Consider the following 11,060-nt stretch of genomic DNA (forward strand, 5'->3'; position numbering starts at 1 on the left):
TGTCACCTCACTCTTGCAATGGAGGAGGGCCAGCACAGAAAGATCGTGTGGGAATGGGAAGGGGAGTTAAAATGGTTGGCACCCGGGAGATCCAGCAGGCCTTGGCTGACCGAGCGCAAGTGTGGGGTGAAATGCACGCCTAGTCTAGATACAAGGAACAGCAGATGCTGCTTTACAAAAAGAGACACAATCTCCTGGAGTAACTTGCACCTCTGGAGAGCATGGACAGGCAACATTCCAGGTCAGGACCCTTCTTCACACTGCTTGGTGTGGGAATGTAGAAATTTGGAAAGGAGAGGTGGGAGGGAGTGGTCGCCTTAGATTGCCTTCCCTCCACAGATGCGGCCTGACCCACTGAGTTCCGCCACCACTTCAGAGGGAACGGACAGATGATGTTTTGAGTCAGGACCTTCTTCAGACTGGTTGGAGAGGGTGGGGGGGGAAGCTGGTAAAAAAGATGGGGGTTGGACAAAATCTGGCAAGTGATAGGTGGATACAAAATGCTGGAGTAACTCAGCAGGACAGGCAGCATCACTAGAGAGAAACAATGTGTGATGTTTCAGGTTGAGACCCTTCTTCAGAAGTGATAGGTAGATATAGGTGATGAAGACACAAGAAACTGCAGATGCTGGAATCTTGCACGGAAAACAATTCAGTTAGATGCACAGAATCTCTTGCCCAGAGTGGGGGAATTGAGGACCAGAGGACATGGGTTCAAGGTGAAGGGGAAAAGATTACAGGAATCTGAGGGGTAACTTTTTAACAGAGGGCGATGGGTGTATGGAACAAGCTGCCGGAGGAGGTAGTTGAGGCTGGGACTATCCTAACATTTAAGAAACTGTTATGGAGAGTTACATGGATAGGCCAAATTTGGAGGGATATGGATCAAATGCAGGCAGGTGGGACTAGTGTAGCCGGGACATGTTGGTCGGTGTGGTCAAGTTGGGCCGAAGGTCCTGTTTCCACACTGTATTACTCATGAGTCTAACACGAAGTGCTGCAGTAACTCAGCAGGTCAGGCAGCATTTCTGGAGAACATGGATAGGTGACGTTTCACAGAATGCAGGAGTAACTCAGCAGGTCAGGCAGCATCTGTGGAGAACATGGATAGGTGACATTTCACACAGTGCTGGAGTAACTCGGCAGGTCAGGCAGCATCTGTGGAGAACATGGATAGGTGACGTTTCACAGAATGCAGGAGTAACTCAGCAGGTCAGGCAGCATCTGTGGAGAACATGGATAGGTGACGTTTCACAGAATGCAGGAGTAACTCAGCAGGTCAGGCAGCATCTGTGGAGAACATGGATAGGTGACATTTCACACAGTGTTGGAGTAACTCGGCAGGTCAGGCAGCATCTGTAGAGAACATGGAGTGGTGACATTTTGGGTCAGGACCCTACTTCAGACTGAAGTTCATAGATGAGGGGGTGATTGGCAGATGAGTGAAGTAAGTGACAGAGGCGAGGGAAAATAAGGAGATAAAAGGGTGTGAGATAAGGAATGTATATGTGCAGCTTTAAGGGGCATTGGTCAGGTAGAATTTGGAGTATTGCATACAGTTAACTAGAATGGTTTAAAAACAAAGAACTGCAGATACTGGTTTACAAAAAAGGACATAAGATGCTGGAGTAACTCAGAGGGACAGGCAGCATCTCTGGAGAGAAGGAATGGATGACATTTCGGGTCTAGACAGAGGGTCTCGACCAGAAACGTTACCCATTCCTTTCAGCATTTTGTGTTTACCTAACAGTGCATATCCATGTGGCGATGACCCAGCAGGATGGTGGAGCGGACAAAGGCCTTGCCACAGAGCGGGCAGGTGAAGGGGCGCTGGCCAGTGTGGAATCGCCAGTGCTCCAGCAGGTGGACAAGGCGGGTGAAGCCCTAACCACAGGACGGGTAGGGGAAGGAACGCTCACCGCTGTGGGTACGCCAGTACTGCTATAGACTGGACATGCGGGTGAAACCCTTGCCACACTCAGCGCACACAAAGGGTCTCTCTCTGGTGTGTATCTGCTGGTGCTCCCGCAGGCCCCATGCTCTCTTGTCACAGTGGGAGTAGCGGCTCGCCGGCGTGGGCCCGCCGGTGCTGCCGCAACCCCCGCGAGCTGTCAAACGCCTCACCACAGTTCGGGCAGTCGTACGGCGGGCCACTGGTGTGCACATGCTGGTGAGACAGGGTGTGCGAGGCCATGGCAAAGCGCTCTCCACCCACCGGGCTGGGGACGGGATGGTCGCCAGCGTGCACCCGCTGGTGGGACAGCAGCCTGCTGGAGTGGGTGAAGCCCTTGCCGCACTGGTCGCAGGTGTAGCGGTGCTCGCTGTTGTGGGTGCGCTGGTGCTCCAGCAGGTTGCTGGAGTCGGTGAATCCCTTTCCGCACTGGGTGCAGGTGTAGGGGCGCTCGCCAGTGTGCGAGCGCTGATGGTTTAGCAGGCTGCTGGAGCTGGTGTAGCTCTTGCCGCACTGGGTGCAGGTGTAGGGGCGCTCACCGGTGTGGGAGCGCTGATGCACCAGCAGGGTTGCTGGATGTGGTGAAGCCCTTGCCGCACTGGATGCAGGTGTAGGGGCGCTCGCCTGAGTGAGTGCGCTGGTGCTTCAGCAGGCTGCTGGAGCTGATGAAACCCTTGCCGCACTGGGCACAGGTGTAGGGGCGCTCAACGGTGTGGGTGCGCTGGTGCTTCAGCAGGCTGCTGGAGTGGGTGAAGCCCTTGCCGCACTGGGCACAGGTGTAGGGGCGCTCGCCTGTGTGGGTGCGCTGGTGCACCAGCAGGCTGCTGGATCTGTTGAAGCCCTTGCCGCACTGAGTGCAGGTGTAGCGGTGCTTGCCGGCGTGGGAGAGCTGGTGCATCAGCAGGCTGCTGGCTTGGGTGAAGCCCTTGTTGCACTGGGTGCAGGTGTAGGGGCGCTCGCCGGTGTGGGTGCGCTGGTGCACCAGCAGGCTGCTGGATTGGGTGAAGCCCTTGCCGCACTGGGCACAGGTGTAGGGACGCTCGCCGGTGTGGGAGCCGCTGGTGCTTCAGCAGGCTGCTGTTGCTGATGAAGCCCTTGCCGCACTGGGCACAGGTGTAGGGACGCTCGCCGGTGTGTGTGCGCTGGTGCTCCAGCAGGCTGTCGGAGCGGGTGAAGCCCTTGTAGCACTGGACACAGGTGTAGGGACGCTCGCCGGTGTGGGAGCGCTGGTGCTTCAGTAGGCCGCTGGAGCTGGTGAAGACCTTGCCGCACTGGGCGCAAGTGTAGGGCTGCTCCCCGCCGTGGGTGCGCTGGTGGGACAACAGATAGGTGGAGCGGGTGAAGCCCCTGCCGCAGTCGCTGCAGATGTAGGGGCGCTCGACGGTGTGGGTCCGCTGGTGCAACCGCATGTTTTGGGTCTGGGTGAAGCCCTTGCCGCAGTCGCTGCAGGTGTAGGGCCGCTCCCCGGTGTGCAGGCGCCTGTGCACTTTCAGTTCCGGCGGCGACTTGAAGCCTTTGCCGCAGTCGGAGCAGGTGAAGGGCCGCTCACTGCTGTGCACCCGCTGGTGCTCCCACATCCCCGACAACTGGGAAAAGCTCTTGCCGCAGGTGGAGCAGGCATAGGGCTTCTCGCCCGTGTGCACCCGTCGGTGGATCTCCAGCTTGCTCGGGCTCCGGCACGCCTTGCCACACACGTCACACTCATAACGCTTCCCATTGTTGTGCCCTGTCATGTGGTCCTCCATCGAAGCTCAGCCCCTCCAAGCTCAGCCCGCACAGTGAGCAGAAGGGGGCTCACCGGCACCCTGGCTGTCCTCAATGGCCACTCACGTCCCCGTTTCTCCGTCCACAGCAACGGCTCCTAAACCCTGCAGGAGTGGAACACAGAGGGTCAACAAGCTGGCAAACAGGACATTACTAACATGCGTGAACATTACTAGTGCTTGAAGGGGCGGGGGAGGGCAAGGGTTGAAGGGCAATGGGTGAAGGGAGATGGAGGGGGAGAGGAAGGGGTGGCAAAGAGGCAAGTGGGGAAGGGGAGAAGAGAGGAGATTGAGGGGAGAGGGGGATGAAAGAGGGGGTTCGGGGGAGAAGCGCGGGGGTTGGGTGAGGAAGAAGGGGTGCCCCGGCCCCATTATGTACCTCTGCCCTGTCCCGTGACGTACCTCCACCCCGTGACGTATCCCCGCCCTGCCCCGTGACCTACGCCCGCCCCCCCGTGACCTACCCCCCCCCCTGCCCCGTGACCCGTGACCCCCGCCCTGCCCCGTGACGTACCCCCCGCCCTGCCCCGTGACCTACCCCCACCCTGCCCCGTGACGTACCCCCCCCTGCCCGCCCCCCCGCCCTGCCCCGTACCCCCGCCCTGCCCCGTGACCTACCCCCCCTGCCCCGTGACGTACCCCCGCCCTGCCCCGTGACGTACCCCCACCCTGCCCCGTGACCTACCCCCCGCCCTGCCCCGTGACCTACCCCACCCTGCCCCGTGACGTACCCCCGCCCTGCCCCGTGACGTGTACCCCCCCGCCCTGCCCCGTGTGTACTACCCCCCTGCCCTGCCCCGTGACCTACCCCCGCCCTGCCCCGTGACGTACCCCCGCCCTGCCCCGTGACGTACCCCCGCCCTGCCCCGTGTGTACCCCGTGACCCCCGCCCTGCCCCGTGACCTACCCCCCGCCCTGCCCCGTGACGTACCCCCCGCCCTGCCCCGTGACGTACCCCCGCCCTGCCCCGTGACTTACCCCCGCCCTGCCCCGTGATGTACCCCCGCCCTGCCCCGTGACCTACCCCCCGCCCTGCCCCGTGACGTACCCCCGCCCTGCCCCGTGACCTACCCCCGCCCTGCCCCGTGACCTACCCCCCCCTGCCCGTGACGTACCCCCACCCCGTGACCTACCCCCGCCCTGCCCCGTGACGTACCCCCGCCCTGCCCCGTGACCGCCCCCCCGCCCTGCCCCGTGACCTACCCCCGCCCTGCCCCGTGACCTACCCCCCCCTGCCCCCCCTACCCCCGCCCCTGCCCCGTGACCCCCGCCCTGCCCCGTGACCTACCCCCGCCCTGCCCCGTGACCTAACCCCCCGCCCTGCCGTGTGACGTACCCCCCACCCCGCCCTGCCCCGTGACGTACCCCCGCCCTGCCCCGTGACGTACCCCTGCCCTGCCCTGTGACGTACCCATGCCCTGGCCTGTGACTTCCCCCCGCGCCGTGACCTACCCCCACCCTGCCCCGTGTACCCCCCCCCCCGTGACCTACCCCCGCCCTGCCCCGTGAGTACCCCCGCCCTGCCCCGTGACCTACCCCCGCCCTGCCCCGTGACCTATTTACCCCAGTTGCCCCGTGACCTACCCCTGCCCTGCCCCGTGACGTACCCCCCCCCTGCCCCGTGATGTACCTGACCCCCTGCCCCGTGACCTACCCCCACCCTGCCCCGTGACGCTACCCCCACCCTGTCCCGTGACCTACCCCCACCCTGCCCCGTGACGCACCCCCACCATGCCCCGTGACCTACCCCCACCCTGCCCCGTGACCTACCCCCGCCCTGCCCCGTGACGTACCCCTGCCCTGCCCTGTGACGTACCCATGCCCTGGCCCGTGACTTACCCCCGCCCCGTGACGTACCCCCACCCTGCCCCGTGATGTACCCTGCCGTGACGGTGGCGACTACACTGAGAGTAGGGAAGATTCAAACAAGAGGACATGACTTGAGAATTAAGGGACTGAAGTTTAGGGGTAACATGAGGGGGAACTTCTTTACTCAGAGAGTGGTGGCTGTGTGGAATGAGCTTCCAGTGAAGGTGGTGGAGGCAGGTTCGTTTTTATCATTTAAAAATAAATTGGATAGTTATATGGACGGGAATGGAATGGAAGGTTATGGTCTGAGCGCAGGTATATGGGACTAGGGGAGAATATGTGTTCGGCACGGACTAGAAGGGTCGAGATGGCCTGTTTCCGTGCTGTAATTGTTATATGGTTCAACAGGTCCAGGTAGCCATCCCTCTTCCCCTTTTGTAACCGGCTCACCGGTGCCCCAGCGACGGTCTTACCCCACGTGTCCCCCCCCCACACATCATAGCCCTTCGAGCTCACCGAAATGCACCCTCTACTTTTCGGAGGAAAAGGCTGATGAGGCAGCTCCTCACTGTACGAGGACCGGGCGGGTTAGCGAGCCACCTGTTAAGAAAAGGCGATTATGTTTAACCCCATTATTATTAGATGTGGCGGTTTGCATTTAACATTTTATTTACTTATTGTAGTTGTAATGCTTTACTTGTCTTTCATTTATACAAGAAGAGAAGTAGATTGGCTATTAGCATATTAACCAATTATAATGCCTAGTAATTATAACCCCGCCTAATTATAGCATTCATAGTGTAAGATCCTACCCACTGCCCACCAGTAACAGTAGCAATGTGAATGTGTAATGACCTGCATAGAAGTTAATGACCTGAACAATAAAGATGCTTGTGTTTCAACCTGTGTAAGTCTGAGCTCTTTACAAAGTTGACAGTGACATGCATGAGTACAATGAAGGAAATGGGAGCTGCTGGCCATTCAGTTGGTTTGGTGGACTCTGGGGTACTGTGTTACATTATGGCTCTATCTTTTTGTTAATCATCGCTCTGATTTTTATTGTTAAATGCTTGAGACCATTGTGTACCTATCGAGGACTGTGAATGTTATCATATATGATAAAGAGGAAGGAATGAAAGAGTTTAAAGTTTTAGAAATGACAAAATGGATTCTGCTGCAGATTTAGAAGCAATAAATGAATGCCCTCAGAATACCTTTCTCCTTCAACACTAGCAAGAGTACAGCACAATAATGTTTTTGCCTTTCTTCTGCAACACTAGCGAGATGACAGCACTATAACATGAATGTTTTTGCTCTATGATATAAACGATCAGAAAGATGTTCAGACAACTCTTTCTAACCCTTTACGCTACAGATTGTAGTGTGCAAACAATTAATCAACAAGGTCAAAATACAAGAGTGCATCAATCTGCAAAAACAGCTCCTTCAGCATAACCACATATGGGTGAACCTTTCCTCTATCGGAAGAACCAGTCAATCTTCTGATTTTAACCATATATATACAATGGCTGTACAATGCTCTGCAAGATAAAGAATTGCTGAATATTAGGGTATAAATATGTCTGATTGAACATTACCTCTGTGTGTGGAGAAAGAGAGACTCTGTAGTCTGTATTTTACATACTGTGAGAGTTGACTCCCACACCCGCCTGGCGAAATAAATACGTTACTGTATCACTAACTTTTGTGTTGTCATCTGTTTGAAGCAAATTGAATCTTAACACTAGGACTCAGCACATGGGAGGGGCAAACCTAGAAAGGGAGGGACATCAACCTACCCTTTAAAACCCCTTACTGGCTAAAGTAGATCTCTTTCCCTGATGAAGCTACAGTGATAGCGAAACTGGAAAATCGTTGCCCAGTGAGGAAGAGTTCGGCAAGTGGTCTCTGCAAGCTGGAAAAAAAACAAAGACTTGGTGAGCACCTTGGTAAGAGTAATAATGTAATGTAATAACAGTAATGTAATGTAGTAACAGTAATTGAGCAACAGTAATAATGTGAATCGTGACCAGCACAGGAATCAATTGAGACAAAGAGATTCCTTTGCAGTCGCTGTTAGTTAGTTATAAAATGGCCCAGACCCTGCACCATCTGAGGGTTCTGCAATAGCGGAACCCACTTAGGGCATCACGAGGCAGGCAAAGATATTAAGATACAAAGATTAAGATACAAAGATTGAGGAAGGACATTATTGCCATAGAGGGAGTGCAGAGACGGTTCACCAGACTGATTCCTGGGATGTCAGGGCTGTCTTATGAAGAAAGACTGGATAGACTTGGTTTATACTCTCTAGAATTTAGGAGATTGAGAGGGGATCTTATAGAAACTTACAAAATTCTTAAGGGGTTGGACAGGCTAGATGCAGGAAGATTGTTCCCGATATTAGGGAAGTCCAGGACAAGGGGTCACAGCTTAAGGATAAAGGGGAAATCCTTTAAAACCGAGATGAGAAGAACTTTTTTCACAGAGAGAGTGGTGAATCTCTGGAACTCTCTGCCACAGAGGGTAGTTGAGGCCAGTTCATTGGCTATATTTAAGAGGGAGTTAGATGTGGCCCTTGTGGCTAAGGGGATCAGGGGGTATGGAGAGAAGGCAGGTATGGGATACTGAGTTGGATGATCAGCCATGATCATATTGAATGGCGGTGCAGGCTCGAAGGGCCGAATGGCCTACTCCTGCACCTAATTTCTATGTTTCTATTAGCACACTTTGTAAAACTGGCAAATCCCACCCAGGAAACATTACAAAAATTGGCCTCTAATGCTGAAACCTGGGCAAAGCAAACATGACAAATTTTGATTGAAAATTACCAAAGCAGCCTGGAAAATCTGGATGAGGTGGACCTGGAGGGCGAACTAGCTGATCGTGTGCAGGAGGCGGTAGCCAAAGCCTTAATCTGGAAGAAGCCTTTTTCTAGAAGAAGAAAAATTTGGGTGATAAATTTAAAATCAGAATGGAGGATCTTAGAGAAGGAGTTTTGAACCAGACCTCAGGGACTGGCTGGAAGAGCGAGGCAGTCTGCTGGAGTCCCAGCCCCACAGACGGGCCTTATCGCGAACGATAAGGTTGCTACGGACATTGAGTTGGCCATACTCCAAGGTAATGTGGGGATAATGGAGGAGTCACTTTCTGCCTGTACGGACGAGATTGCTGAGCTGAGGATTAACATCAAGCGTCTTAACTGCTGAGTTTTTTAACTTGGACAAATAATGTGAGGACTCCGAACGCAGATCATGTCGCAACAACATAAGAATAGTGGGGGTTCCTGAGGAAATGGTCGTCAATTCCATTACTATCGCCACCCTGCTTAAGGACGCGTTCAAGCTGGACAAAGAGCCGCTACTGGACCGCTATTGGGTGATGTTGTACAATATGTTGCAATAATCTCATGCATCCGTGCCTTTAGTTTACATTTCAATACTTGTTCACATTTGATGTTTGTTTACATTTAGACACTTGTTTACTCCTGTTCAACTTACATTAGTTCATCTTTTCTGCAATATTCCTTTTAGAAGCGGGAGGAATTTAACTTGTTTAAATTGTCGTGTGATAATACCTTATTTTGCACTAATATTAGGCCGCCAAAATATATTACAGTATATTGGTGTTTATATATCTTTGAAGTGGTCTTTTCATGTACATCCTTTTAGCCTACATGAGGTAATATTTCATTTAAGCCGCTACGGGATATTCTTATTATTAGTTGTGCCTTTTATTGCACATTTAGGAGTCTGTGGGAGTTATTTCTTAGAAACATAGAAATTAGGTGCAGGAGTAGGCCATTCGGCCCTTCGAGCCTGCACCGCCATTCAATATGATCATGGCTGATCATCCAACTCGGTATCCCGTACCTGCCTTCTCTCCATACCCCCTGATCCCCTTAGCCACAAGGGCCACATCTAACTCCCTCCTAAATATAGCCAATGAACTGGCCTCAACTACCCTCTGTGGCAGAGACTTAGGTTTGGCTTAGTTTATTCTCCGAGTTGTTGCCACGGTTATGAGGCAACAATTGTGTTCTGCTAATTTGAATCCCAGCATTCTTGGTTCTGGCACACCTATTTGTGTTCTCACTTTGGAACATACGTGGTATGGGCAATCCTATTAAAAGATCTAGGGTTTCACAATCACCTGAAACGGCTTAACTCTGACACTATTTTTGCAGGAGACTCATCTTAGACTTAAAGACCATCATAGGCTACAGTCCTCTTGGATAGGTCAGGTCTACCACTCCAATTTTAATTCCAAAGCTAGAGGGGTTGCTATTTTAATTAATAAAATAATTTATTGAATTATTTTATTCAGATGAGTTGAATGTGCAGATAGTTATTAATGAATATGATATAGTTGGGATCACGGAGACATGGCTCCAGGGTGACTAAGGCTGGGAGCTGAACATCCAGGGATATTCAATATTCAGGAGGGATAGACAGAAAGGAAAAGGAGGTGGGATAGCGTTGCTGGTCAGAGAGATTAACTCTATAGAAAGGAAGTGCATTAGCTTGGAGGATGTGGAATCGATATGGGTAGAGCTGCGAAACACTAAGGGGCAGAGAATGCTAGTGGTAGTTGTGGACAGGCCACCTAACAATAGTATAGTTGGGGATGGCATCAAACAGGATATTCGAAATGCGTGCAACAAAGGTAAAACAGTTATAATGGGTGATTTCAATCTACATATAGATTGGTTGAATCAAATTGGCAGGGGTGCTGAGGAAGAGGATTTCTTGAAATGTATGAGAGATAGTTTTCTAAACCAACATGTAGAGGAACCAATGAGAGAGCAGGCTATTCTAGACTGGGCATTGAGTAATGAGGAAAGGTTAGCTAGCAGTCTTGTTGTGCTTGGCCCCTTGGGCAAGAGTGACCATAACATGATTGAGTTCTTCATTAGGATGGAGGGTGACATAGTTAATTCAGAAACAATGGTTCTGAACTTAAATAAAGGTAACTTTGAGGGTATGCAACGTGAATTGGCCAAGATAGACTGGCAATTGATTCTTAAAGGGTTGACGGTGGATATGCAATGGAAGGCATTCTAAGACCACATGGATGAACTACAACAATTGTTCTTGGTTCTTATTGGTTACTTTGTCCTCCAAAATGTTCCAACTGGAATTTAAACTGGAGGCGGTGAAGGGAGGGATTAAGCCACAAAGGGTTATTGGGAAGAAAGTGCTACTTTAAATTTAGTTGCATCTGGTTGGGTAACTATAGTTTGGTGGAGATTATTACATGCTTTAATTATGTGTGGGAAGAACGAATTGCTGTACACATCTGTCTTTGCAGCTGGGATCACAAATTGGATCGAATGCCCTCGTCTGCTCCTAATTGGTTTGGGGTTGGTGTAGGTCTTGAAATCTATGTCTAGCTGACCATTTAACATTTTGTAAAAACGGGTCAAACGGTGAGCTTCACTGTTCATCCCAGTTTGGCAAAATAATAAATCAGGGAAGGTAGTGCATCCGTGGATAACAAGGGAAATCAGGGATAGTATCAAAACAAAAGATGAAGCA

The 11,060-nt window shown here is 52.4% G+C and overlaps 1 pseudogene; it reads right to left on the minus strand.

The window, feature by feature from the left end:
- Positions 1-450: 450 nt before the first annotated feature.
- Positions 451-9,345, minus strand: LOC129715894 (zinc finger protein 271-like; annotated as a pseudogene).
- Positions 9,346-11,060: the final 1,715 nt, after the last annotated feature.

This window comes from Leucoraja erinacea, unplaced genomic scaffold (genome assembly GCF_028641065.1).
Source record: "Leucoraja erinacea ecotype New England unplaced genomic scaffold, Leri_hhj_1 Leri_1486S, whole genome shotgun sequence".
In the NCBI taxonomy this organism is placed as follows: domain Eukaryota; kingdom Metazoa; phylum Chordata; class Chondrichthyes; order Rajiformes; family Rajidae; genus Leucoraja; species Leucoraja erinaceus.